This window comes from Pseudorasbora parva, chromosome 6 (genome assembly GCF_024679245.1).
Source record: "Pseudorasbora parva isolate DD20220531a chromosome 6, ASM2467924v1, whole genome shotgun sequence".
NCBI lineage: Eukaryota > Metazoa > Chordata > Actinopteri > Cypriniformes > Gobionidae > Pseudorasbora > Pseudorasbora parva.
Window position 1 is genome coordinate 15,898,070 of NC_090177.1, and position 26,971 is coordinate 15,925,040.

Below are 26,971 nucleotides of genomic sequence, written 5' to 3' on the forward strand. Positions count from 1 at the left end.
AGACCACCAGAAAGAAAAAATGTCACACTCATCTATGGTAATATGTGAACACCGCAGACGGCTGATATGATACTAAAATAAAACTAGTGCTAATATAAAAGGAAAAAAGAAAGGTGTGAAGAAAAATCCACAGAAATGATCATTTCCGTTGAAGGTCGGCTTAAAAAAACAGCTATAGTTACTTTAGTGCGAAGGGATCAGTTTCAAAAGAAGCACTGCTATAGATGTGACCACATAGGGGGAGCAAGTCTTGGGTGATGTTCATAAAGAATTCCTGAAACATTCCTTGTCCAGGTGTGTAAAACTACCTTTTATGGCCACGTTCGGCATTATTACTAGTTCCAGGATGCAATTGGAGTGAGCTCTGGATTATATAGTGTGCTTTAACAGGAACCCCAGTGGACCTAGAAAAGTGACTTCTGCGATATCTGTGTTATGGGATTATCTGTCTAATCCTGTCAGAGCTTCAACCAAGTTTACTTCACCAGTAATTTAAGAAGAGATGAGCCCAGATCAGCCCTCAAAGTCTACCCCCCCACCCCCCCATGCTTTCTCTCCCATCCTATTCCCATTTTCTAACACATCACTCAAGTTTGAAAAAAAAAAACATTTTTTTCCCCAAGCGTAGCGTATGCTTTACAAGTTCACTATGAAAGGTTGCTTTTTAAAGATCAGAAAAATATGTTACATGTGTCATGTATCTAAGAGGATCATTTAAATTGTATGCTTGTTCATTTACATTTTACAGCCCACAGCTGGGATATGGGACTCAAGCTGTGTGTCACGGAAGAATCAATGAACAAAAGGGGTATTATCATACCGTCTTAAATGAACGCTTGTTTGAATTGTTATACGGATGCTTGATCTGATTTTAGTCTTCTTGAAACAACCTTTCAGCAGCTGTTGTTTGTGACATGTTACATATGAGGAATGTTCATTTTTAGAGCTTTTTGTTTTAGCCTTTGTTTTTATCTATTGGCAAAAATATTCTTTTAATTTAGCCATTTTTTGTCAACTCTTAAGCTTAAGGGTTAGTTTACTCAAAAATGAAATTCTGTCACTAATTACTCACCTTAAGACTTTCATCTTAAGATTTAGGATTTAATTAAGATTTTTTTAATGAAATCTTAGCGATTTGTGCCCCTCCATTGACAGCTACGCAACTACCACTTTGACGCTTAAAAAATTTCATAAAGAGATTGTGAAGCTAATCCAGATGAATTGATTGTTTTAGTCCAGTTTTTCTAAAGAGTCTTGATCTCTTTATTCACTGAACAGATTGAATTTAAGCTTTTATTCATATCTAAACATTCATCAATTCTCATCAGTTGTGGTAAATGGAAGCTCGACGTGCAAGAGGTTGTTCTTGAGCATCAAGCTCTAAACTGCTTAATTCATATGGATTCTTTTTTCGGTCTCTATGAACTTATTGAAGCATCAAAGTGGTAGTTGCTTAGTTGTTAATGGAGTACAGAAGTGGCTCAGATTTGTGTTCCGAAGATAACACATAAGTTAACATAAGTTTGGAACAACAAGGGTGAGTAAAAGATGACAGAATTAAAGGAGTAGTTCACTTTAAAAAGAAAATGATACCATGATACTAACCCTCTAGCCATCCTACAGTAGGTGTATATGACTTTCTTCTTTCTGATGAACACAATCAATTTATATTAATAAATATCCTGACGCTTCAAAGCTTTGTAATGCCAGTGACGAGGTCCATTGAGTTTTAAGCTAAAAAAAATGCATCCATTCATAATAAAAGCACTCCACACAGCTACAGGGGGGGTTAACAAAGGCCTTTTGAAGTGATTTGATGGGGTTAGTAAGTATTTATTTGATTGAAAATACAAAAAAAAGTTCAAAATAAGTTAAATAAATGTTCTATTTTAAAATTGTATTTATTCATGTGACGAAAGCTGGTTCTTTGATAAATATTAAATTCAAATGAACCTTATTTGAAATGGAAATCTTTGTAATTTTGTAAATGTTTTACAGTCTCTTTTAATCTATTGAATGCATCCTTGCTAAATAAAAGTATGAGGCTTAAGTAAAAAGAGCTTTAGTTTACTAGTGTTTATTCCTTGTTCAGCTTTAGCTTGCATTTAGTTATCTTGTTGTTCTCTCCATATTTTCAACATTTTAATTACATGTAATTTTTTCATCTTGTCTTTATTATCGTTGAAAACATTTTGGGAGGGAATTTGACACTGCAAATTAACATGTCACACTCGGTAGCACCCTTTTTCATTATAGACTCAAATTATCTATTAATTCTAGATTTGATAGAGGAATGAAATGATTTAGCATCACGGAGTACAATGGAGAATAAAACTCTGAAGGTCAGTCGAGCTAAATTGATGGTTTTTAATCTTTTTCAGTCTATTTTTGAATTGTTCCTTATCTGCATGAAACATTAGCTTCAGAGTGAGGCTGTGAAAATATGATCCTCCAGCCCCTGGCTTAACATATTTATTTCATGCCAAAGGTTGGATAAAGCTGGCGGGAAAAGTAAATTATGAATCTACCTCTGTTTTATTTTTTATTTTTTTTTGTGGTAGCAAACTCAATGCTTTATCTGGGAAAGGAGTGACAAAGCCAGCAGACGTACAGTCTCCCACACTAGATTTATCACCACGGAAAAGATATGTATAGAGAGAGATGCATATTTTCCATTTCAGAAGTAGATAAGAGAAGCTTGCTTCCTGTGTTTGCCGTGATGGAAAGCTGACAGCCATACCTTGTCTAAAATTACCTTCTCTGCTGTTGAACTGGCACTTTAAAATGACACATGCTCTGATCTCTAGTAGTACATTCAGACCTGTAACTGTCTTGTGATGCTTTACATGAGTTAGTGCATATATATCCACTATCTGCGTCCAACGTGTATGATTTTATTTGATGAGTAGAATGTTCTAGAATATTGATACATTTATTTTCTTGGGGTGCAAAATGGTGATGCCACCTTTGACAGGGTTATCATTTTCCGTCTGCTTTAATAGCCGTGAGCATTTAATAAAACATCCCCACAATATATACGTTTTGAGGGGTGGAGACATTTCCTGGGAGTGAGAGAGTTTCTGCGGCAGGCCCATTGCTGATGGGGATTTAAATGGCTAATGCAATCTGCCTCTAAAATGGAGGCCTGTCCCTGGGCAGACAGTTCAGACGTGTCTATGACAAGAAATGACTGGGATATTACAAACGCCCGTGAACCAGAACCAGCATCCTCCATTTAGCGAGGCAGCGAGCTGGGCAATGAGTGACGGGTGGAAATGTTGACACGAGCCTTCCGAATGGCCTTTTGAACAAATTAGTTTGGGGCGACATAATTGACACAATAAGGCGGCTTATAGCAGGAATAAATATTTGCTGTGGTAAATATCTTTGACTGATGTTGATTATGGTTCTTTACAACATTTGAATTGAGGCCGGTACATCTTTTTGTTTTTGATTTGAATTTAAAGCAATGAAACAATTTTTGAAAGTTTGGCAACTGAAAGTACAATACCTATCAATACCAATACCTACCTATTTTAATGAGATGCAGCTAAATTGAAGCCATTTATCCAATTTTTTCAATGATGTACATAATGGCAAAAAAACAAAAAAACAAAAAAACATTCTTATTATTCAATCCCAAATGTGCTTGTCCGAACAGCACGAGTTGTCAAACAAGTATTGAGTTGTCATTTCCGTGAGATCAAGCACTTAAGTACGGTGGCCAACAGAGCTCAATGTGCTGTGCTGCAACTGAAGAAAACACATGCAACACATCATCAGTTTAAAGTGTCAAACATCATAAGGTTAACATGCTGTAAATACTCACAATGAAACCAAATACAGAAATGCGCTGTAAATACTCACAACTCAACCAAATACAGAAACATGCTTCAAATACTCACAATACAACCAAACACAGAAACACGCTGCAAATACTCCCAACTAAACCAAACACAGAAACACACTGCAAATACTCCCAACTCAACCAAATACAGAAACACACTGCAAATACTCACAACTCAACCAAATACAGAAACACGTTGCAAAAACTCACAACTCAACCAAATACAGAAACATGCTGTACATACTCACAACACAACCAAATACAGAAACACTGCAAATATTCACAACTCAACCAAACACAGAAACACACTGCAAATACTCCCAACTCAACCAAATACAGAAACACACTGCAAATACTCCCAACTCAACCAAATACAGAAACACACTGCAAATACTCACAACTCAACCAAATACAGAAACACACTGCAAATACTCACAACTCAACCAAATACAGAAACACGTTGCAAAAACTCACAACTCAACCAAATACAGAAACATGCTGTACATACTCACAACACAACCAAATACAGAAACACTGCAAATATTCACAACTCAACCAAACACAGAAACACACTGCAAATACTCCCAACTCAACCAAATACAGAAACACACTGCAAATACTCCCAACTCAACCAAATACAGAAACACACTGCAAATACTCACAACTCAACCAAATACAGAAACACGCTGCAAATACTCCCAACTCAACCAAACACAGAAACACACTGCAAATACTCCCAACTCAACCAAATACAGAAACACACTGCAAATACTCACAACTCAACCAAATACAGAAACACGTTGCAAAAACTCACAACTCAACCAAATACAGAAACATGCTGTACATACTCACAACACAACCAAATACAGAAACAATGCAAATATTCCCAACTCAACCAAATACAGAAACATGCTGCAAATACTCACAACACAACCAAACACAGAAACACACTAAAAATACTCACAATGCAACCAAATACAGAAACGTACTGTAAATTCTCACAATGCAACCAAATATAGAAACACACTGCAAATACTCACAACGCAACCAAATACAGAAACATGCTGCAAATACTCACAACGCAACCAAATACAGAAAGACTGCAAATACACACAACCAAATATAGAAACACGCTGCAAATACTCACAACAAAACCAAACACAGAAACATGTTGTACATACTCACAACACAACCAAATACAAACTCTAAAAATACTCACACTGCAACCAAATACATAATCATACTGTAAATACTCACAATGCAACCAAATACATAATCGTACTGTAAATACTCACAATGCAACCAAATACAGAAACACGCTGCAAATGCTCACAACGCAACCAAACACAGAAACATGCTGTACATACTCACAACACATCCAAATACAGAAACACTGCAAATACTCACAACAACCAAATAAAGAAACATGTTGTAAAACTCACAACACAACCCCATACAGAAACACTGCAAATACTCACGACAACCAAATACAGAAACATACTTTAAATACTCACAACGCACCAAATACAGAAACACTGCAAATACTCACAACAACCAAATACAGAAACATGCTGCAAATACTCACAACACAACCAAATACAGAAACACCCAGCAAATACTCAAAACGCAAAAAAAGAAACATGCTGTAAATACTCACATTGCAACCAAATACAGAAACATGCTGTAAATACTCACATTGCAACCAAATACAGAAACATGCTGTAAATACTCAACACAACCAAACACAGAAACACTCTGTAAATACTCACAACACAACCAAACACAGAAACACTCTGTAAATACTCACAATGCACAATGTGCGCTGAAATTAATTAAAAAAGAATATCCATTTTTCAATTAAAATGTGATGCCTATATTCACTTGTAACATTTAAAACGACTGATTTTAGTTTTGAATGTTTCATTTTAAAACCATTTAGACAAAATAGTATATCATTTTAATATCACCAATTTACTGGTCATCCACAATGACATAAATATCAAATAAAAATCAGCTTATCCGTACCATCAGTATCAGCCAGAATTGTAATATCAGTGCATCGCTACTGCACCATATACATACAGTATACAAAGAGATACAAATCAAGTCTGAATCCACCATGAAATAACGGTTATCAACTGATATTAATTGCAACTGTGTTTCTCATAACTGTGACTGTATTTCACAGTTGTGACTTTAATTCTTGTAAAATGCAAATATGTCTCACAATTATGGTTTTATAACACATGAATGATTTTATTTCTTGTATTTGTGGCTATAACTATAAGTTGTGATTCTTATATGATATTGTGAATATCAGTATTTTTTCAGTTATTGCGCATACTCATGTTTTTACTTTTGCAGTTGTTGTCATTTAAAGTTAATCTTTAAAAACACGAATAATTGAATAACACTTAAATGTAATCTTTTAAAAATCTCAAAATGAATATCCATCCATTTTATACTGAATATTATAATAATGTGATGCCTAAATGCCTAAAACAATTGCTTTTAGTTTTTTATTTTAAATTTATTTAGATTAAAAATAATAATCGGCTTATCAGTTTAGGACAGAATTGTATAATTAGTGCATCCATACCGCTCCAGTATATGCAAGTTTTAGTAAATCATATCAAAATCCATTCTAAAGTACACTAAGAAAGAGAGAATTTTGTTGAATTTCTTCCTCATATCTTGCACCATAATGGAATTTTCCGTGAGGTAGCAGAACAGAGCAGGGAGATCTGGAATGTGAGCAGGATGAGACTTGCCTTCTTTACTTTGGAATCCAACCTGCGAGAACTGATTCTGTTTAACAGCGTCTGACTGAGCCGCACCTCTTCTAAGGGGTCGGAGACCTCACAGCCCTATTTCAGGTTTCATTAGAGTCCTAATTATCTGTCCTCCTAATTACACCACCCCAGATTTTAAACCAAAGCTCATTTGTGTCATAGTGAGACGATTAACACAATGTTGAAGAATGTTGAACAAATCCCAGAACAACATTTCTCATTCTAACCTCGCGCTCCAGACAGCATTTGATGGAAGATAGTCCCGTATATGTCACTCAAAGCTCTTCATTATCATGATAATAATTGTAGAACATCATCTTTGAATATCACAAAAACACGAATCCCTCATTACACAGATAAACACAGCGGAGGATGTGCAGAGTGTTTATTTAATGATCAAACCTCGTAGATGCATGTAATCTTAAGCTGAGACAAGGAAAATTAATAATAGAGGAGAATTTAGAGTAAATGCACGTGCAGAAAAGAGTGCGCGTTTGGATTGCTTGGAACGTGGAAAAGACCATTAAAGTTTTTCTCCTGAATTTCAAACAAACAGCAGTTCACAGTTTTCCAGCTGTACTTTTGTACCCGCAATAATACAAAGATTGATGCAGGTTTATAGCGATTCAGACCACCTATGGTCATTGTGCGCAGTGCAGAGGTGGCACATGAGACGCTGGTTTATTGTTATGGGGCCAGGGTTCAGGCTGCTATGTCACCGGTCTGGACTGAGGAATAACACTCGATACGTCTCCGGCTTTGTTCACAGCCTGGAGCTCTAATGAAAGTTCAGGGCTCGTCAGCTCATTCAATCTCTGTCAGAGACGGCAGATCTTTCCAACAGTAATGGAGAAGAATTTAAATGTAATAGGAATAGAGTCTGTTTAAGCTAAGCTTTTTGCTTTAGCTATTATCCGTTCATTGCCATTATTGGAGAAAAGGGCCAGAGATCGGCTTTGTATTACAATTTAGGGATTCCGAGAGGCTGCTAAAATGGACACTGATGTCTTTTTTCTTTACTCTTTAAACATAAAGAAATGTAGCAAATAGTTTTTTTTTCCTCCATCTACTAAAGGTCAAATTGTGTTTGTAATAGATATATTTCCACATTATTTCTTTATTGTTAATTAGAATTGATTCATGACAGGGGATTGCTATGACATTACTTGTTTTGAATGTCTCAAAAGAAGCTCTGATCCCAGAAGAGCTCACTTTGCTTTGCAGAAAGTGCCAGAATGTTGTGTTTTGTGATTGACGTGAGCTTGCAGTTCAGTCAGAGTGAGTCACAGTAGCGCCATCTCTTGGTGTGCTTCTGAAATTGCGCTGCAGATAATTAGTGGGGTTGTAACAAAATAATAGACAATTTGCATATCTTTCCTTTTTTACTATGTAGATAGACTATGCTTTGTAGGATTATGCAGATACAGATACATTTCTTAATTCACTCTTTGTATTCCTCATCAACTAGTTTCTTAGGGACATGTCATTAATATCCTATGGAAACCAGAACCTCAGAGTATATTAAATAAATAAAGATAATTGTGACTATATCTGACTTTTCTCAATATATATATATATATATATATATATATATATATATATATATATATATATATATATATATATATATATATATATATATATATATATATATATATGTTGCAATTGTTATTTAATATCCCGTAATTGCTACTGTGTATTTCTGTGACTTGAATTCTTGTAAAATGATTTTATAATTCTTGATTTTATTTATTGTATTCGTGGCTATAATTTAGAGTCGTACTTTTTATATGATATTGCGACTGTATCTCGCATTTGTGATTTTTCTTGTAATTGTGGATTAATATCTCACTATTGTGACGTTAATTCTCATAATTACAGATTTATATATCATAATTGTAATTTTAGATCAATGAATTGCAGTTTATATTTCAAAAAGGCGACTATTTCTCATAATTGCAACCCCCCCCCCAAAAAATCATGTTTATTTCAACAACACCCCCCCCCCCAATTACCATTGGGGAAACCATTATGGAAGATGGGCTTCCATAATAAATAATAAACCATATTACTAGGCGAGCTTGTTGTTCTGAGAACATAATCTGCTAAGTCTCCATGCTTCTAAGGACTGAGCATCAGTCAGGCAAATTAGCTACGACTAACAATGTTTATATAAATACTGTGTGAATGAACATGACTTTTTCCGAATGACAGGCAAATGGCAGTGAGCTGCTTTCCTCCACTCGTAATAAAAAACAAAAATTACGAGTTAACGAGCAGAGATGAATTCTCTCCTCGCTGGTTGCCATAGCTTCAGAGCTGAAGGATTTCTCATGTCAGGGATGTTTCATAATGTGGAGTCTGGTCTAATTAGAAACAGATAATTTCTGTTGTACTAATTGTAGTCTTTAGTAATTAGTGAAGGAGTTACTTTAGAGACAGTTGCTCAAAGATTTGTTTAATATGGTGCCCATTAACAAACTTGAAAGCAGAGTTTCTAATTAACAACTTTACAGCTTCTAATTCAAGTGCTGTCTGTGGTATCTGATATATAGTATTCGCCTGCAGTCTTTCCCATCAAGCTTGCAGGTAATCAGCAACATTAGTTCTGCTGTGCGCAGCGCTTTAATTGAACTATCTATTGTGCTAAGGAGATTTTTGTGAGTTTGGTTATTGTGCCTTAGCTTTCTCTCTCTCACTTGAGCGAAATATATCTGCTATATAATAAACAACATAATGTGTTACATGTGATCAATTAGTGGCTGCCCACTTGTCTGTAAATATGCTAAATGCAATTTAAACCAGAGCAGTGCTATACTAAATATGTGAATATATATATATATATATATATATATATATATATATATATATATATATATATATATATATATATATATATATATATATATATATATATATATAAAAAAACTGGTTTAAATTGCAATATATATATATATATAATAAATAATAAATAAATATAAATAAATACTGCATTTCATCCTTTTTTATGTTGCTTCCGATCACATTTCAGATCCAGTTCATTCATCACACTATGAAATATCAAGTTGAGCATGTTACATCATACAGACATCATGTTCAAAAAGACTTCCTTACTAAATAGTAGGTATAAAGAGAATGCCAGATGAGTAGTATATTATCCAGGTTAAAAGGCAAAGCCAAGATGGCAGATACATTATGTAAGCATGTATAAGTGCTTAGAAAAAACATTCAAACTTTTGGAGTCAGTGAGAATTAATTAATTAATTAATTTATTTATTTTGTTGTTGTTGTTGAAAGAAATGTATCATTTTATTCAGCCTGGGCAAATTAATTGATCAAAAGTGACAGTGAAACTTTTAAATTATGTTTTTATTAAACAAGGTTTGGGAGAAGCTTGTTCAGATAATTGACAGATGGAGAGTACTCAGCTAATCAACAAAAGAAGTGTGTGTGTGTCTATGTATATATATAATTCGTTTAATTCTTTGTCATAAATACAGTTTAAATAATATGATGCGTTAGCAATTCAAGACGGTTTTCCATCCACAGTAAAATATTTCTTCTGCGTTTGTTTTCAAACTTCAAATAAAGATTCAAACAGTAATGAATCAGCGGATTGATTCCTGATTCGGATCGCGTGTCAAACTGCTGAACTCACGTGACATTTGCGATCCGAATCATGAATCAATCCGCTGATTCATTACCGTTTGAATCTTTATTTGAGATTTGAAAACAAACGCGGAAGAGAAGACAATGCTGAATAAAGTCCTAGTTTTTGTTATTTTTCGACCAAAATGTATTTCCGATGTTTCAAGATATTCTAACTAACTAACTGATGTCACATGGACTACTTTGATGATGTTTTTATTAGCTTTCTTTAATATCTTAAACTGTGTTCCGAAGATGAACGGAGGTCGGGTGTGAAACAACATTAGTCATTAATAACACGCGTTTAATTTTTGGGTGAACTAACCCTTTAAAAGTGTGTCCACCAGCTGACAGAAATCCTCCACTAAACCATGGATCATTTTTCATATTATCGGCAATAATGAAAATTATAAATGTAGATCTTCTTTAAAGTTATTTTACACCGAAAATATAATTTAAAAAATAGATAAAATATATAAAAATAGTGTTTAAAAAATTACACTTTTTTTTGTTTTGTTTTTTTGTTCATACCTTCATAGAGTCGCCCCTGTTCTTCAGGTTTTTGCAAATGAAGTAGAAAATGTACATACTGGGCACAGTACACACGGCATAATATATCGTGGTAGTATTTCGTTTTGCACATACGTCAGGACACTATCATCATACCTTAGCACTGCACACTGTCTGTGTGATTAGATCCTACACTAGTCTGCACTTCCTCCTGCTCTATTTATTGCTCTCAGCTTGCCTTCAGCTTGCCGTCTTCGGTGGTTAAGCTCAGAGAAACTCAGCCAGCACGCCCCCAAAAACACCAGAGGAGATTAGCCTCCATTTACTCCTCAATCAGCTCCCACTTTGTTCGGACTCTGACATGTAATTTGATTTCATCTTTGCCTCACGCTGGCGAGTTTGCACCTGAAGCCTGCCTCCAATTAAGATGGAGGTGCCGGGGATGCGTCGAGCAAGCAGACTGAGAATTATGGGATTTCGCAGCGTGTTCCAGCTTGGCTAAAACCTCTTCCTCTCTACAATTATCAGAAAAGACTGCCGCCACCTTGTTCATCTGCTTGATAGTGGCACTTTTCAGCGCACAGTGTTAATGAGAGCACATGAATAAAGAATAAGATGGATGCCACTCACTAATCCTGACCAAAAAAAAAGTAATCAGCTATTCAGGAGCGAGAGGGAGACAGAGAGAGAATCTCTTGATTGCTCTTGCCTGCAATCAACAAAAACACAGAGATGCCAGTGAGTCAGATATTGAGTGATTGTTCTGGACCTGCTCCTAATGAGAGAATTTTTTTCCCTCTCTGTAGGAAACTGAGAGATGCCAGAACAAAAGAGGGAGGATGTGTTGTTAAGACCACTTAGCTGAAGAGTTGCCGCATGTGTTAAAAATGTTGATGTTTTCTTTCACGGCGTATCTAATGAAGTAGTGAGCTAATCTGATCTAGAAGATTTTTCTTTTGCATATTTTGACACCGTAAAAGCCTGCATGTACCAGTTTCAGTTCTTTAATTAGAAAAAAGGTCTCTCTGTGAGATATAGCAGTCACTCATGATGCCTGTCATATCACTAATATCACTCTGACTGATAAACCCTGGTGGGCTACAGGGACTTTGCCAGTTTCTAAAACTCTGGGAGATGGCTTGTGCACATCCTAGGGTAAGAGTATAGAGTAAATATCATTTGAAATGAAATATCAAATTATAATCGAGTTCTCTCAAGTCATATAACCATGTTTCAGTGCATCTCTTTCTTTCTGTAGGTTATAGTTATGACAAGAGGTGGCGACAAGTCTATCTTTATGTGTGAATCTTTGAGTCATTCACTTAATTTTTGAGATTCTTTTTGAGTGATTCACTAAATCATTCGCTGAATGATGTATTTTTAGCTTAATTCAGGAACTAAACTAGCCTGGATGCCAGCCGAACTTAGCCCCGCCCACAACATTTGATCCGTCATTGAGCAACTATGCTCGAAACAGAGCTGTTCGAACCAATCAACTTGTCAGGGCAGGCTTTATATGATGATGGACAGATGATCAACAGTAACTTATGAGTATAACGACGTCAGGCTAGAACTGAACATCTCTATATTGTTTTTTGTTTTTTTGCGTGGTGACACATTACTGTTGATTTTGCTGTAAAAAAAAAAATGTTGACACGCAATATTATATTTAAAATATTATATTTAAACTTAACATTAGAATTTATTTTTAATACAATACATTTATATTAATCTACATTTAGTTGTTATATATGTGTGTGTGTATATGTGTGTGTGTTAATGTATGTATTTAGATTGCAATTGTGTGTGTGTGTGTGTGTATATATATATATATATATATATATATATATATATATATATACACATACACACAAAGTTAACTTGCGATTAATCTCAATTTAATCACACATTTTTATCAGTTGTAAATCTATCTTAAATTAAGTTAGATTTAATTTTAATTTAATTAATTTAATTTACTTTTTAATACTCTAATCAACATGTGTATGGAGAAATATGCATGATTTATGCAAATTTACATTTATTACTAGTGAAACCATCCTTAGGATATTCAATAATAATCAATAATACAACATGAACAGTAGACATCTGTCAAAGATCATAGATGTTTTTCAAAGAACTTGTTCATGTCTCTTAAAGGGTTAGTTCACCCAAAAATGAAATTTATGTCATTAATGACTCACCCTAATGACGTTCCACACCCGTAAGACCTCCGTTCATCTTCAGAACACAGTTTAAGATATTTTATTTTATATTTAGTCCGAGAGCGTATCCATGTGTATGCACACTATACTGTCCATGTCCAGAAAGGGAATAAAAACATCATCAAAGTAGTCCATATGTGACATCAGTTAGTTAGTTAGAATCTCTTAAAGCATCGAAAAAAAATTTTGGTCCAAAAATAACACAAACTACAACTTTATTCAGCATTGTCTTCTCTTCCGCGTTTGTTTTCAAACCTCAAATAAAGATTCAAACGGTAATGAATCAGCGGATTGATTTATGATTCGGATCGCGTGTCAAACTGCCAAACTGCTAAAAATCACATGACATTGGCGAGCCGAATCATGAATCAATATAACCAAACTGAATTAGCTTGTGCTGTTACACATAAATATATTTAGCTCATACATGTGCTAAAGTTGAGTACCAAATATTGCCAAGTCAAATGTTCTCACAAAACATTTCAATGCAAAGTATAAGAAGTACACTAGACAAGCATGCCCATCAAGTTGAGATATCTTGCCAAATGTCACTCTTGACCATGAAGAACATAAAAGGATGACTTGAATGCGCTAAAATTCATTTGGATAGCCGTGTGAAGTTCTGTAATAATGTTTTATGGAGTGATATGACCACACTGGAACTTTTTGGACCATGGTTCAGCAGTATGTCTGGTGCAAAAAAGGGAAAGCTGAGCAGGAGATCACCATCTCTATGGTCAAATACGAAGGTGGTCCAGGCTTGTATGGGACTGCTTTGCTGTTGCAGAAAGTGGAAATCTTGACTGTATGAAGGGCATCATGATTCATGAATTCTTAAAAGTTTCAAGACATTTTGGCAAAGATGCTGATGCCTGAAGACTGAAGCTTGATGATCAATGGACTTTCCTGAAGGACATCTGTCCCAAAGTATCCAGATCTATGATGCTTGGTTCTGGGATCAGTCTTAGAATGTTCTTGAGTGGCCTGTATAATCTTAAGATCTAAATTTCCTTGAAAATATTTGGTGGAATTTGACAAAAGCAATGGCGACGTGAAAATCAAAGATTAACAGTGATCTGGAAGCTTTTTCAAACGAGGAATGGGCCAAGATTGCATTAGAGAGGCGACAAGCTTCTAAGCGCTTACAGGCAGCGTTTATCAGAGGTTATAGAGAAAAAAAGATTCTGCTTTTGGGGTTCAATCATTTTGAACACAAATGTTTACAAATGTTTGTTTTTGATTCTGAGAACGTAAAGTTGATAAGAAATCAAATGTGTACTAATAAACTTTCTATAATAGTTTACTGATTGAATTGTTTTACTAAAATGTTCTTGGCAATTGGGTTAACACTTTTGATTTGCGCGCGCGTTTGCGTGTGTGTGTGTGTGTGTGTGTGTGTGTGTGTGTGTGTGTGTGTGTGAATTTATTTTATTTTTTATATATAATATTATTTTATTATAATATTGTAATATTGTGTATACGTTCCCTATTCAATTGTAGTGAGTACAGTTACACAAACTCTTATTTGCTCTTAAAGGATTTATGAGTGGTGGTGCAACCTCCTTGAAAGCTTCGCCTCACGTTCCAAGAGCTGCTTTAAGGGACAGTTAGTTCCGGGTTGCTGTCCTTTTTGGTGTGTGAAGAGCAGGATTATGTTTCCTATCTATACTGTGAAGGAAGGACAAAATGAGGTACCTTTCTGGCACTTGATGCTTTCCCCATGACTTTTTGCAAGCACTGCAGAAAATTGGATTCTCTGCAACTTTTGAAAGGTACAAATGCTATACGTGCTCTGGGTTTGCCTCATAAGACCAGAGAGAGAGAGAGAGAGAGAGAGAGTGAGAGAGAGTGAGTTCTTAGGAGGTGTTTTCCCCAGGCTGCGGGAGACACATAAAAACGAATGATGGCAATATTAGCTCGGCAACCGGGCTGATGTTATTGCGTTTTTATGCGCCTGGGGAAATCACCTTGTCTGTGGCAGCAGAAAATGATTATTGAGAGCTAATAGGGTGAAATGTTTAATATAAAGGATAGAACAGACGAAATCATTCACTGCTCCGCGGGGAGCAAATTAAGAAGGGGAGATTGTGAAGGTGTGCGACAATGCGGTAGAAAGATGGTGCTTATTACTGCGGTGGTAGTTGGATGTTGCACCCTTACAGGAGCACAAAGCACAGAGCAGCACTTCAAAGATCGGACGGCCATGTCCCTCAATTCCTTTGTTAGGGAAAAAAAGCCAGGAATTCTCATAGTTAGGCTTGTTTACAGGTGAATTTGATGTTATTGTTTCTATCCCTTGAGAACCTGCAGAGGTCAGAAAGTTTCTTTTAAAACGATGAAGCCATTTTATCACAAAAACAAGCATGTGAGGCAAATATAATTTTTAATGGCTTATATCTCCCATAATAATGCTCCATTACAAGCCTATTCCAAATAATGTGCCTGTAAATATATAGACAAACATCTGTTTCAGTAAGAGAGCTGCTTCAAATAGCACATATAGAACTCCGCTAATGGAATCGTTCATCTGTTTGCCACCTGTGCTTCCCACCTTCACGTTCTCTTTTTTCTGCTGTTGCTTATTTTCTGCCATGGCCATATTTTTGGTTCATTTTTGTCTTGCTATTTTCTCTATGTGAAGGTCTCATACTGAAATCTATTACTTTTTTCATGCTTTTCCATCTCAGACGACTGGATGTGGTCTTGTCATCTTGGTCAATCTACTGTACTTTTTTCTCTCTATCTTTCTTATATTTCTAGAGTTCTATATCCATTTCATATTGCATGATGCAGTGAAAGATTTTACTGCCAAATCTTTACACCTGTGCTCTCAATATGGGTATCTTTTCTTCTTCTTTACAGAAGAAAAACAGACCGGAATGAAACCCCTTTTCTGTAAGGCAGGTACTTTGATCTTGTGAAATGATGCTTTTATTCAGAAAAGTTCCGAAATGAGCATTCAGTTAGCATATACTGAGCACTATGTAAGGAAGTAGCAATTTTATAGACTTTTATTCAAAGTAACTAAAAAATGGATCATTAAAACGTTGCTAAATGCTGCCTCAAATAATTTGCTGACCTATACGTTTTCCATCCATTGTTTTCTCAGACAGTGCTCTTTAAAATCTTGTTTGTTTCCCATTTCTTAATCCTGTTTATTTTTTTTCTCAACAGAACATCAATATTACAACATAGGTTACATTGGCACCAATGTAAGGTGGTTAATAAATTAATGTAATTTTTATTTACAGTTTAATCCAGGTCAGAGAGTAGTTCACAGTAGAAACTTTAGGGACAGGGACAGTTGTAGAAACGTTAGGGACAGGTTAAGTTTATGCACATTTCAAATGAGGTTGTTCTCTTTTCAGTTGAATATGAGAAGCGTTTTTTAAGCATCACTTATTTTATAATTATGGGGCTTGCACCGTCCCTGGAAATGTGCACAGGCCTGGAAATCAGTCAAATTTAAAAAAAAAAATAAACAATTCTGTAGTCAGTTACTTTTAGTTATACCCAGTTAATGCTAGAAATACTTTTTGTGACTGCAATCTCTCTCTCTCTCTCTCTCTCTCTCTCTCTCTCTCTCTCTCTCTCTCTCTCTCTCTCTCTCTCTCTCACACACACATATGTATATATGTGTGTGTGTGTGTGTATATATATATATATATATATATATATATATATATATATATATATATATATATACACACACATACAGGTCCTTCTCAAAAAATTAGCATATTGTGATAAAGTTCATTGTTTTCCATTATGTAATGATAAAAATTAACCTTTATATATTTTAGATTTGTTGCACACCAACTGAAATATTTCAGGTCAGGAGAGTTAGCAGGCCAATTGAGCACAGTATTACCATGGTCAGTAAACCATTACTGTGGTTATATATATACCAGTGGTTTTGGCACTGTGAGCAGGTGCCAGGTCGTGCTGAAAAACAAAATCTTCATCTCCATAAAGCTTTTCAGCAGATGGAAGCATGAAGTGCTCCAAAATCTCCTGATAGCTAGCTGCATTGACCCTGCCCTTGATAAAACACAGTGGACCAACACCAGCAGCTGACATGGCACCCCAGACCATCACTGACTGTGGGTACTTGACACTGGACTTCAGGCATTTTGGCATTTCCTTCTCCCCAGTCTTCCTCCAGACTCTGACGCCTTGATTTCCGAATGACATGCAAAATTTGCTTTCATCCGAAAAAAGTACTTTGGACCGCTGAGCAACAGTCCAGTGCTGCTTCTCTGTAGCCCAAAGTGGCTTGACCTGGGGAATGCGGCACCTGTAGCCCATTTCCTGCACACGCCTGTGCACGGTGGCTCTGGATGTTTCTACTCCAGACTCAGTCCACTGCTTCCGCAGGTCCCGCAAGGTCTGGAATCGGTCCTTCTCCACAATCTTCCTCAGGGTCCGGTCACCTCTTCTCGTTGTGCAGCGTTTTTTGCCACACTTTTTCCTTCCCACAGACTTCCCACTGAGGTGCCTTGATACAGCACTCTGGGAACAGCCTATTCGTTCAGAAATTTCTTTCGGTGTCTTACCCTCTCGCTTGAGGGTGTCAATGATGGCCTTCTGGACAGCAGTCAGGTCGGCAGTCTTACCCATGATTGCGGTTTTGAGTAATGAACCAGGCTGGGAGTTTTTAAAAGCCTCAGGAATCTTTTGCAGGTGTTTAGATTTAATTAGTTGATTCAGATGATCAGGTTAATAGCTCGTTTAGAGAACCTTTTCATGATATGCTAATTTTTTGAGATAGGAATTTGGGGTTTTCATGAGCTGTATGCCAAAATCATCAGTATTAAAACAATAAAAGACCTGAAATATTTCAGTTGGTGTGCAATGAATCTAAACTATATGAAAGTTTAATTTTTATCATTACATTGTGGAAAATAATTAACTTTATCACAATATGCACATTTTTGAGAAGTACCCGTGTATGTATGTGTGTGTATGTATATATATATATATATATATATATATATATATATAATATGTATATATATATATATAATATGTATATATATATATATATATATATATATATATATATATATATATATATATATATATATATATATATATACATACATATACACACACACACACATTTTTCACGCCCAATTTTTCAGTTTTTGATTTGTTAAAAAAATTTCGTTCCACTTCATGATTGTTTCCCACTTGTTGTTAATTCTTCACAAAAAAATACAATTTTATTTCTTTATGTATATTTTATCAATTTATATTGATTATATATTCATTAAAAGAACACTAGTCCAAACTTACTTTTTTTTTTAAGGGGAAAAACAGCAGATTAAACTTCTTTTTAAAGGGGGGGTGAAATGCTGTTTCATGCATACTGATCTTTTTACACTGTTAAAGACTTGGATTCCCATACTAAACATGGACAAAGTTTCAAAAGTTAAGGTGGACGTTTGATGGGAGTATTTCTTTGTCAAAAATACTACTTCCGGTTAGTCATAAGTTTCGGCAAGTTTTTTGCGATCATGCGTCCCCTTTGACGTTAATGGGGGCGGAATTTCCTTGTATGGGCCTTACGGACAATTCTACCGGAAGAGCGTGAGAGAGGGAGAGGGAGAGAGAGAGAGCGAAAGCAACAGCCTACCCCCATCAAAGCGCTGGCTCATAGGCTGCTGCACAGGTGATGTGCACAATTACAATGTCACCAAAAAAGTGCGTTTTTGGTTGCCAGACCAAGACAGTCCTGCACAGATTCCCCAAAAACCCCGCGTTAAGGCAACAGTGGATGGAATTTGCTTTTCCGGATCAGCAACTGAGTTGCGCGAATGTTTATATCTGTTCGCTGCATTTCGGTGCCGACTGTTTCGTAAACAAGGCCCAGCTCGACACAGGATTTTCCGATCGCCTAATGCTGAAGGATGGAGCAGTCCCAACGATAAAGGTCCCAACGTTAGAACCGCAGGCTGTGAGTAAGACTGATTCAAATGTCTGTGTTTTTGCCTATGCTCATCAAGTAGCCCAAACATGATCACGTATAGTTAATTGATCAATGGAGCATGCGATGTGTAGTGCGTGTACATTTGTTTAGCTGGCCACTATATGTGTAACTTTATGTTTGTGTATTGTAAAAGCACTCCAAACAACAATACACAAAGAGGGGGGAAATATGTTGAACTAAATAAGCGCGCTTCTTCATTTAAATGCGCTACTATTCCGTGTCTTTCTATGTAAACACTAACTTAGCCTGCCGTGCAAAACCAGTCCGCTTACTAACGTTACAATTGTCTAAACCACGCGTAAATACACGTGCACAACTGCACTTCCCACATGTACACCTTCAAAGACAAAAATACGACGATATAATTCAAGTATAAATATGTAAATAACACAAGCCGCTAAGCATATTATATAGTTAGTGTATAACTTGTACCACATACAGACGTCCTGCTCTAGTCGTTTTTGCTGCTGCTCCTGTTCAACTGCAGCCTCTGGGTCTGATTCCGGATCATAGATGTATGGCTGTATCTGATTAAAAGCCATATTTTTATTTTGAATAAAGTTTTTTTCCCGCTGTTAGGGATGACACAGATTTACGACGCACTCGACTCAACACAATAGCAGCAGCGAGCACACGTCATTATTTAGCTCCGCTCACACGACACGCCCCCACCCGCTCGGCTTTTTTCGGAAAGACTCGGAACAGCGTATCTTTCTTATATAATTATAAAAAAAATAAAGACTTTTCGGAGATATGCAGGATGCAATGCTACTCTATAGGTACTCAAGATTGACATGACACTGACTGAAACTGAGTGTTTCACCCCCCCTTTAATGTCATAGTTTAGCCCAATCAGTTCTTACCACTTCTTGAGCGCATTTTACTAAAAGTCACACTGATTGAGGAAATCACCAGTTCATTCCTGTGGGCTGTATTTGAAAGCTTGTCTGAGTTGCCAACCTAGAGGGATAGAGTTTAGCGAAGCTTGGCGAAAAGGTCAATTGCGAGGCTTGACCCATGAGTTTAAAAAAAAAAATAATAGTATGGCAAAATATCTAAAGAGTTGCTGCAATAAATGCGGAAGATTGTCAATAGAGCGAGGTTTGTGTTCAGGGAAGGAGGAGACAGGAACTGGCGAATGTTGACATAAACTTTAATCATAAAATAAACAATGCGGCAGCCCATCGTGGACGATATAATACAATTCCAACATAAATGTCTCAGGCATGGTCTTCTCTTGTCCTTTACTGTCGTCACTCTTCCTTTTATCCTTATGGAGCTCCTCCGTAGGACTCGAGACCGGTGTGATGCTCAATAACACTTTCTGCCTTCTGCCTCGCCATGCTTGCCACATTCTATGTCCAAAGAAATTCTAGAGTCCTGTATTGATCTGCTGTAGAACTTGATGAAAGCCACCTGGAAGAGGGGAAAAGCAGATCCTGATCCCACAAGGTAAATCTGGCTGCAGAGCTCCAAGAACTACAAAAGCAACTAAAAACACATATAATTTCTCACATTGACAGATACTTCCGTTTTTATAAGGGAAAGATCTCTATAATTTCATGTTCTCCACCTAATATAGCTAAATAGGTCAATAACAAAGGTGACCTGCAGTGATGCTTTTAGAAAACGTCTGACAAAATACGGCATACATAAAAGATGTGTTGCCATCAATTTCAGCTTCTGTAATTTGCCTGTTCTGAAATTCAAATGTCATGTTCTTAGGTCCACGCTCAAGCATCGCATCTTATGTTTTAATGCATCGGTGCAGTCTCCTCCTGCATCTGTCCCATGGCGGATCTCATTCTTGTTGACCTTCTGTGGGAGATGCCCTCTGTCCTTCTCCCGGGGAGTGAGGTAGGAGAAGTGAGGAATTGGAGGGAGGGATGCATAATCTGCAGGTCTCAGGGGACGTTCTGCAGGTGTGCTCATCTGCTGCCTTCGGAAAAGAGAGAGCGAGAGAGCGCGACAGAGAGACCCAATTTCCCCCTCTCCTTCAGTGAAGGGCAGCCAAGAAGTCTCCAGAAAAAGTGCAGGAGGTGGAAATATGGATTGGCTTGGATAATGTTGAGCGCAGCCCGCATTATCACAATGGTATGGATAAACATGTGCAGAATAATTCCGCCTGTCCTTTTACAAAAAGGGCATGGAAAGTCAATTGATTGTAAAGCGTGTCGCTGTCAAAGTCTATATTGACGCATATCTGTATTCACCTGTCATGACTGGCCACTTGTAGGTTGTGGAGTCAACAATTGTATGTTCACCATATGCTACATCGACATTCATTCCATGTAACACCCGAGACTTCATCAGTAGTTCATAGTGAATGAAAAGGCGAGTAAGCTCTGTATTTGCTTCTTGAACCCTGGTGCTCTGTCCCTGAGGGCCTGTGTTCGTACCCTGGGTCATACAAAGCCAGAGGTGTGAAGTCAGAGCTGAGTGGTGAAATCAAGGATGAACCGCAGTATGAGGTCATTCCACTTATTCTCAGTTAGTCTCTGCCTCTCAGGTACACACAGTACCTGTCATAACAGATTCATTCCCATGTCAACTATGCTGTATTGGACATCAACCACAGGTATTCTTTTGCAGGAGCTTGTTGACATGGTGTGATGATTTTTATGGCATGAAACATGTTGTAGACTTTTGTAGGAATTCGTTTTCTTGAAGTCCTCTGTTTTTGCTATCATCATTTTTTACATTTTATGTCACCATTTTCTGCTCTAAATCTTGCCTTTCTACTAAGCACAAACCAGCAGTTCGTTCCTAACGTCCTAATGTATTGAACGTCTGACCACAAATTGGATGTCCTGTTGCTAATAAAAGCGTCATTCCATTTTGACAGCGAATCCGTTTTCTACGGCTAAAAATGATCTCGATGGAAAGCGCTTGTGCTTTAAGTGCAGGTGTGCATCATGCTTCATCGTGGACACGCTATTTGCTTTTGTGGATTTCAGATATATTTTCTTCAGTATTCATCTTTTTTATGTTGTACAAATGTCATATGTTACACATGTATGTTGGCGGAGACAAGTCATTTATAACATTTTCCGTCTTTCTTGTATTGGATTGCAGTATCTGACAGGAAGTGTATTGGGTCTTCACCTTTATTGGTAGTTCCTGATTTCATCACTGCTCATTAGCATATTTAAACACTGCTTAAGTATTGGTTGCTATTGCTTATATACTCATGCAGGTCTCATTAAAAATTAAATTAAATATCAGTCATTTTATGGATGTAAATCTATGCACAAGAAAGTGTCACACTAAAACTTTAAATTAAGAATTCTGTTTTTTTAGTTTGGAAGCATTGATATGCTATAAATATGGCCATTGTTCTGTTAATGTGTTTTTGGTTCAGACTTCAATTCAGTGAAATGTCCTTTGTCCCAGTTTTGCATCTCAATATACGTCTAGATCGACAGAGCAAAAAAAAGTATGAAAGTAAATATTCTCGTGTGGATCAGGATCTCTGTGATTTGACTGGGTCATTAATTTTTTTTTTTTTTAAGTTTTTGTTTCCTTCGTGCCTTTTTATCCATCTTTTACAAAGAGTGGAGGCTGCTTTGGAGTGCTTTAATAGTATTTTTGGTGCGTGGTCATATCGCTATACTCCATACAACTATACAGTTAAAAAAAGCTGAACACCATCAGAAGAGTTACATTTTTTTTTAATTAGATGGAGATGGATAGCAGCAGGAAGTAAGGAACATTCTTCTGTTTATAATATATCACACAGCTAGACCTATAACGACAAGATATTTCCAAGCAATAACCTATTTAAAATAGTGCACAATCAAAGTAAGGTGGTTCACATCCAGGAGAAGTTGAGTAAAATCACAGGCTTCACTTATCCCGTGCAAATGCGCCTGTTAATGTGCTTTTGGGTTAGATAATATACAGTGACAGTTTCCCATTTTTGCATCTTAGTATATGATCTAATTGCATTGTATACAGTATGTCTGCATTTTGACTGGTATGCTGTTATTACAAAAGAGCAAGGAAACTCCTGTTTTCCATTTTAAAATGTGCAGTTGAAATCTTATTATTCCAGTTATTCAAGCCCTGCTTCTCACTAAAGTGATCAGGCTCAAGGACAAAGTTCCACCCTAATGTATTAATCCTATTCATTAACGGTGTTCAGTGATGACGACCGGAATATTTTTAGAAATTTAACGAAACTATACACAGCCACTGAGCTAATAATATTATAATATAATGAGTAATATAAAGCATAATAGTATAATACATCATGACAAAAATCAATACTTTTTTTATGCATGCTTATATAAATAATGTTTAAATGATCATGTAATGGCATTTATTTTGCATTAAGTTTATGTATCTGTGTGTGTGTGTATATATTATATATATATATATATATATATATATATATATATATATATAATTAGTAATACATTTTAATTGTTATAAAACACACACTTTTGCACATGTTTCTTGCAGATCATCCTTTGGGGTGTTACAGTATGTCCCTTGAAGCCCCACTGAGTGTCATGACCTGCAGCATGTACCCAAGGTGAGTGTGATTGTGGTTGGGGGCTGTAACTTTACACAGACCCTCTACCCGGAACAATTTGTCTCTTTTTTTCCCCCCATAGACCCAAGCAGATGGCCAGACTCATAGAAGGAAAAAAAACCTGACATACTTTTGATGAGAGGACAAAAAGGGAAAGTGCAAAGCAAACAGTTAAGTGCATATTATAGATAAGCTCTGTATTTGAACTTTATTATGTTAACCTTCTAATTTACAGTATATTGATTGCCACCGACCTCTATGTGAGTCTTTCACTTTTTATAATTCACAATCTAGTGTATTCGGAGTGATTTATTGCTTTATAATGGAGTTGAAGTGCCCATCTTAGCTAAAGACAAATCAAATGCAACACACTGATATTTACTGCATAGAACTTCTTACATTTTGCAGTCATTGACTTATGATTCACTCCATTTAACTGCTAGAAATTTATATATAAGAGCTGGAAGCTATGCTGTATGTGAAATCAGCCTTTGAAACATGTAAGTCTGGAATTACAGCCCTTCGTTTCAAAGCCAGAGCGTTATAAACCACATCCGCCGTGGCACGAGGTTAATGAGAGGAGTTTGAAAATGGTTTATGGAAGATTTTATCTGGCAAATACACAAACGCACACACGAAAAGGGATCTAGAGGAAAAATAGTCTGCCCTGGGGTCTAAGCACACTCAATCAATAGCCCACTGAGAACCTGTGGCCAGAGGAATAGCTCTCGCTGTCTCATCCTTAGGGTTTTCATTCTCGTATTCTGTAGCCTGCCTCACCCTACGTTCGCAGAAACGCGCACACACATCTCGGCGTCGTCCATATGGCTTGAGAATCTACGAGAGCCTCTCGGTACCGGGATGCCGCGCAAGACCGTGACGGCCAAAGCCTCTTCCTGCATCTCCCCCGAGGCTTGTGGAGACGGGCCTTCTTAAGCAATTGCAGGAGTGGGACGAGACACCGGTCGTATCGGGGGGGAAGCTGCAGCCAAGAATGTGTAATGCTTCCATAATGCCATCGAACTGGCGTCTTCATAAATGTCTGGTCCCCTGAGACACTACGAGCGCTGTGTGTTTTGTAAGTGAATATGTGTGTGTGTGGGCTACATGAATAAATGCATGTCCAGATCCACATGAAGAGCGTGGTCTGTTTGCTCATTACGTATGCGCCGTCGCAGGCTGGGCTGTCCTCAGGAGATGAAAGTTTGTAAACATGAATAATAATTAGGCTCAGGTCTTTGGGCAGGTAATCTGCCTGCAAACTCCGCCGGTATGTTGCGTTCATTTACTATTCATTCGGTTTCGGGGGTAGAACAGCATTTGCATTTGGTGAGAACAGAGACACGGGTAACGTTTGATCTGCATTTGGGCCAAACAGGCTCAATCTCTTTTCTAATAGGATTTGAAGCGGATTAAACGTGAGAACGCCGGCTACGCAAGTAAAGCGACACTGTTGTCCTATGCGAACATTATAATGACTTGTAATGTCCCGCAACAAGGTTTGATAGTAAAGACCACTGTTCTGATTGAAAGATGCTTCCCTCCACATAAAGGTGAAAGGCATCTGAAGTGAAAAAGAGGTTTTTGTCCTTCAACATTTTGAGTCCTGAGGAGCATAAAGTGCCTGAGAGCTTTGCGTGAGTGACGTGCCGTAGGATGCCGCACTTCGTTCAGACAGCCGCGGAGCATCGCAGGAGAAGCTAAATTAGAACTCCAGGGCTTCCAGGTTTAATGGAGGGCGGCTGGCGAGCTGACAAGTGAGGGCTTATTGACACATCGATATGGCGCTGATGATTAATTAAGAACGCCGCGTGTGTTATCTGTCTCGGCTGAGATGTCCAATCTGGAGGTGACATTGGAACAGGAGTCCTACTTTTTCCTTCTCTCATCCACCACTTTCCTTCGGTACACAGCAGCCAATATAGGTAAACAAACCTCTGCCCTCCCTTCTCCACCCCTCCTTTCTCCTCCATTTTACTGATAGGCCTAAGACTTTAATCCGGATCCAGTGACAAACTTATCCCCAGTCAATACGGTAAAGAGAACCTCCTATGAGGGATGTGCGCTCTGCTGAAAAGCTTGGCAGAAGAGGAAACATCCTGCATCTAAAGTATTACTCACCCTTCAAGGAGAGGGCACTCGATAACGATTTTAGAGTTTGGCTTTGCAAACACTGCTCTTTTCAAACACAATCCAGTCTGCGAGGTGATTTTTTTCACCACCGCGGTGCATCCTACAAATGAAACATCATATTAGCATTTACCATCAAAACTGAATCATCTTCAATTGCGTCTAAGACAGTTGGAGTTTTCTAATGCATCCGAAGATTGATGTCTTCCCCAAGACATAGTGCGATTTCTCTAACCCAATGGAACATTAGCCGTACTAAGTCACGTCGAGGATCTCTAGCTTAATGCCATACCTTCAGGATGCTAATCTGTCTTTGTTAGTCTGCCACGTGGTAACTCTCTACAGGCAAGTTTAAGACTGATCACCTGCCTTTTCTCCATCTAACTCTGCTCTGCATACTACTGTACCGCAGCACTCTGTAATTGTCACAGATGCCTCTTTTGGCTAGTCAACCAGTCTTGTGTTACGTGTAACTGCGGTATGGTGGTGATTCGACATGGATAGTGCTGTATGTGTGTGCAAGAAACTGTAAATATTCAGTCATGGATATTTAGGGAGCTTGATGTTATCCATGTCCATTGCTAGTCTCTCAGGTTAAATAAGATAATATTTGAAATAATTTCCCCCTGATACATTATTATGGACTACTAGTGCTATTTACTGTAAAAAAAGAAAAGAAAATAATAAAAGGTATCAATTAAAAAATAATAACTTAAATACATTTTCTAAACTGATAAAACTAGCAAAAGTTACAGTTCGATGTCCTTATTTATGTTTTTAAAGGTGTAGTGTGTAGTGTTTATGAGGATCATTTTACAGAAATGCAATATAATATACATAACTATGTTTTCAGTGGTGTATAAAGATCTTACATAATGAACTGTTATGTTTTTATTAGCTTAGACTGAGCCCTTGCAATCTTCATACCCTTAAAGTGAAGTCACCATTTTGTGTAGCCCTAAATGGACAAATGCTCTGCTGAGCGCTAGCTACTCTCTGCTGTCTCAGACAACGACATCTTTGTCCTGTGCTGGCCACCGTAGCTTCTCTATGTGATTCCTACGGGAGGGGTGAGTGGTGGGCGGTTGCAGTTTGCAACCTCACCACTATAGCACTTTGAGATTTGTTAAAAATGTAAAGTGCAATACAAATAAAATGTATTATTATTATTATTAGATGCCGCTAAATCTGACACAGTTCACCTTTAAAATGTAGTTAAAAAGTTTCTCAATATATTTACTCTTGTTTTAATTGTCTATTTTTTTCAATTCATTAACTCATAATTTATTGTTA

General features: G+C 37.1%; 1 long non-coding RNA gene across 1 annotated transcript in view; it reads left to right on the forward strand.

The window, feature by feature from the left end:
• Window positions 1-26,971, forward strand: part of LOC137078494 (uncharacterized) — a 71,007-nt gene that overhangs the window by 36,442 nt on the left and 7,594 nt on the right. Inside the window, exons 4-5 of the long non-coding RNA XR_010905307.1 lie at window positions 23,476-23,548; window positions 23,631-23,718. This is a non-coding gene — a long non-coding RNA (uncharacterized lncRNA). The remainder of the gene's footprint in view (window positions 1-23,475; window positions 23,549-23,630; window positions 23,719-26,971) is intronic.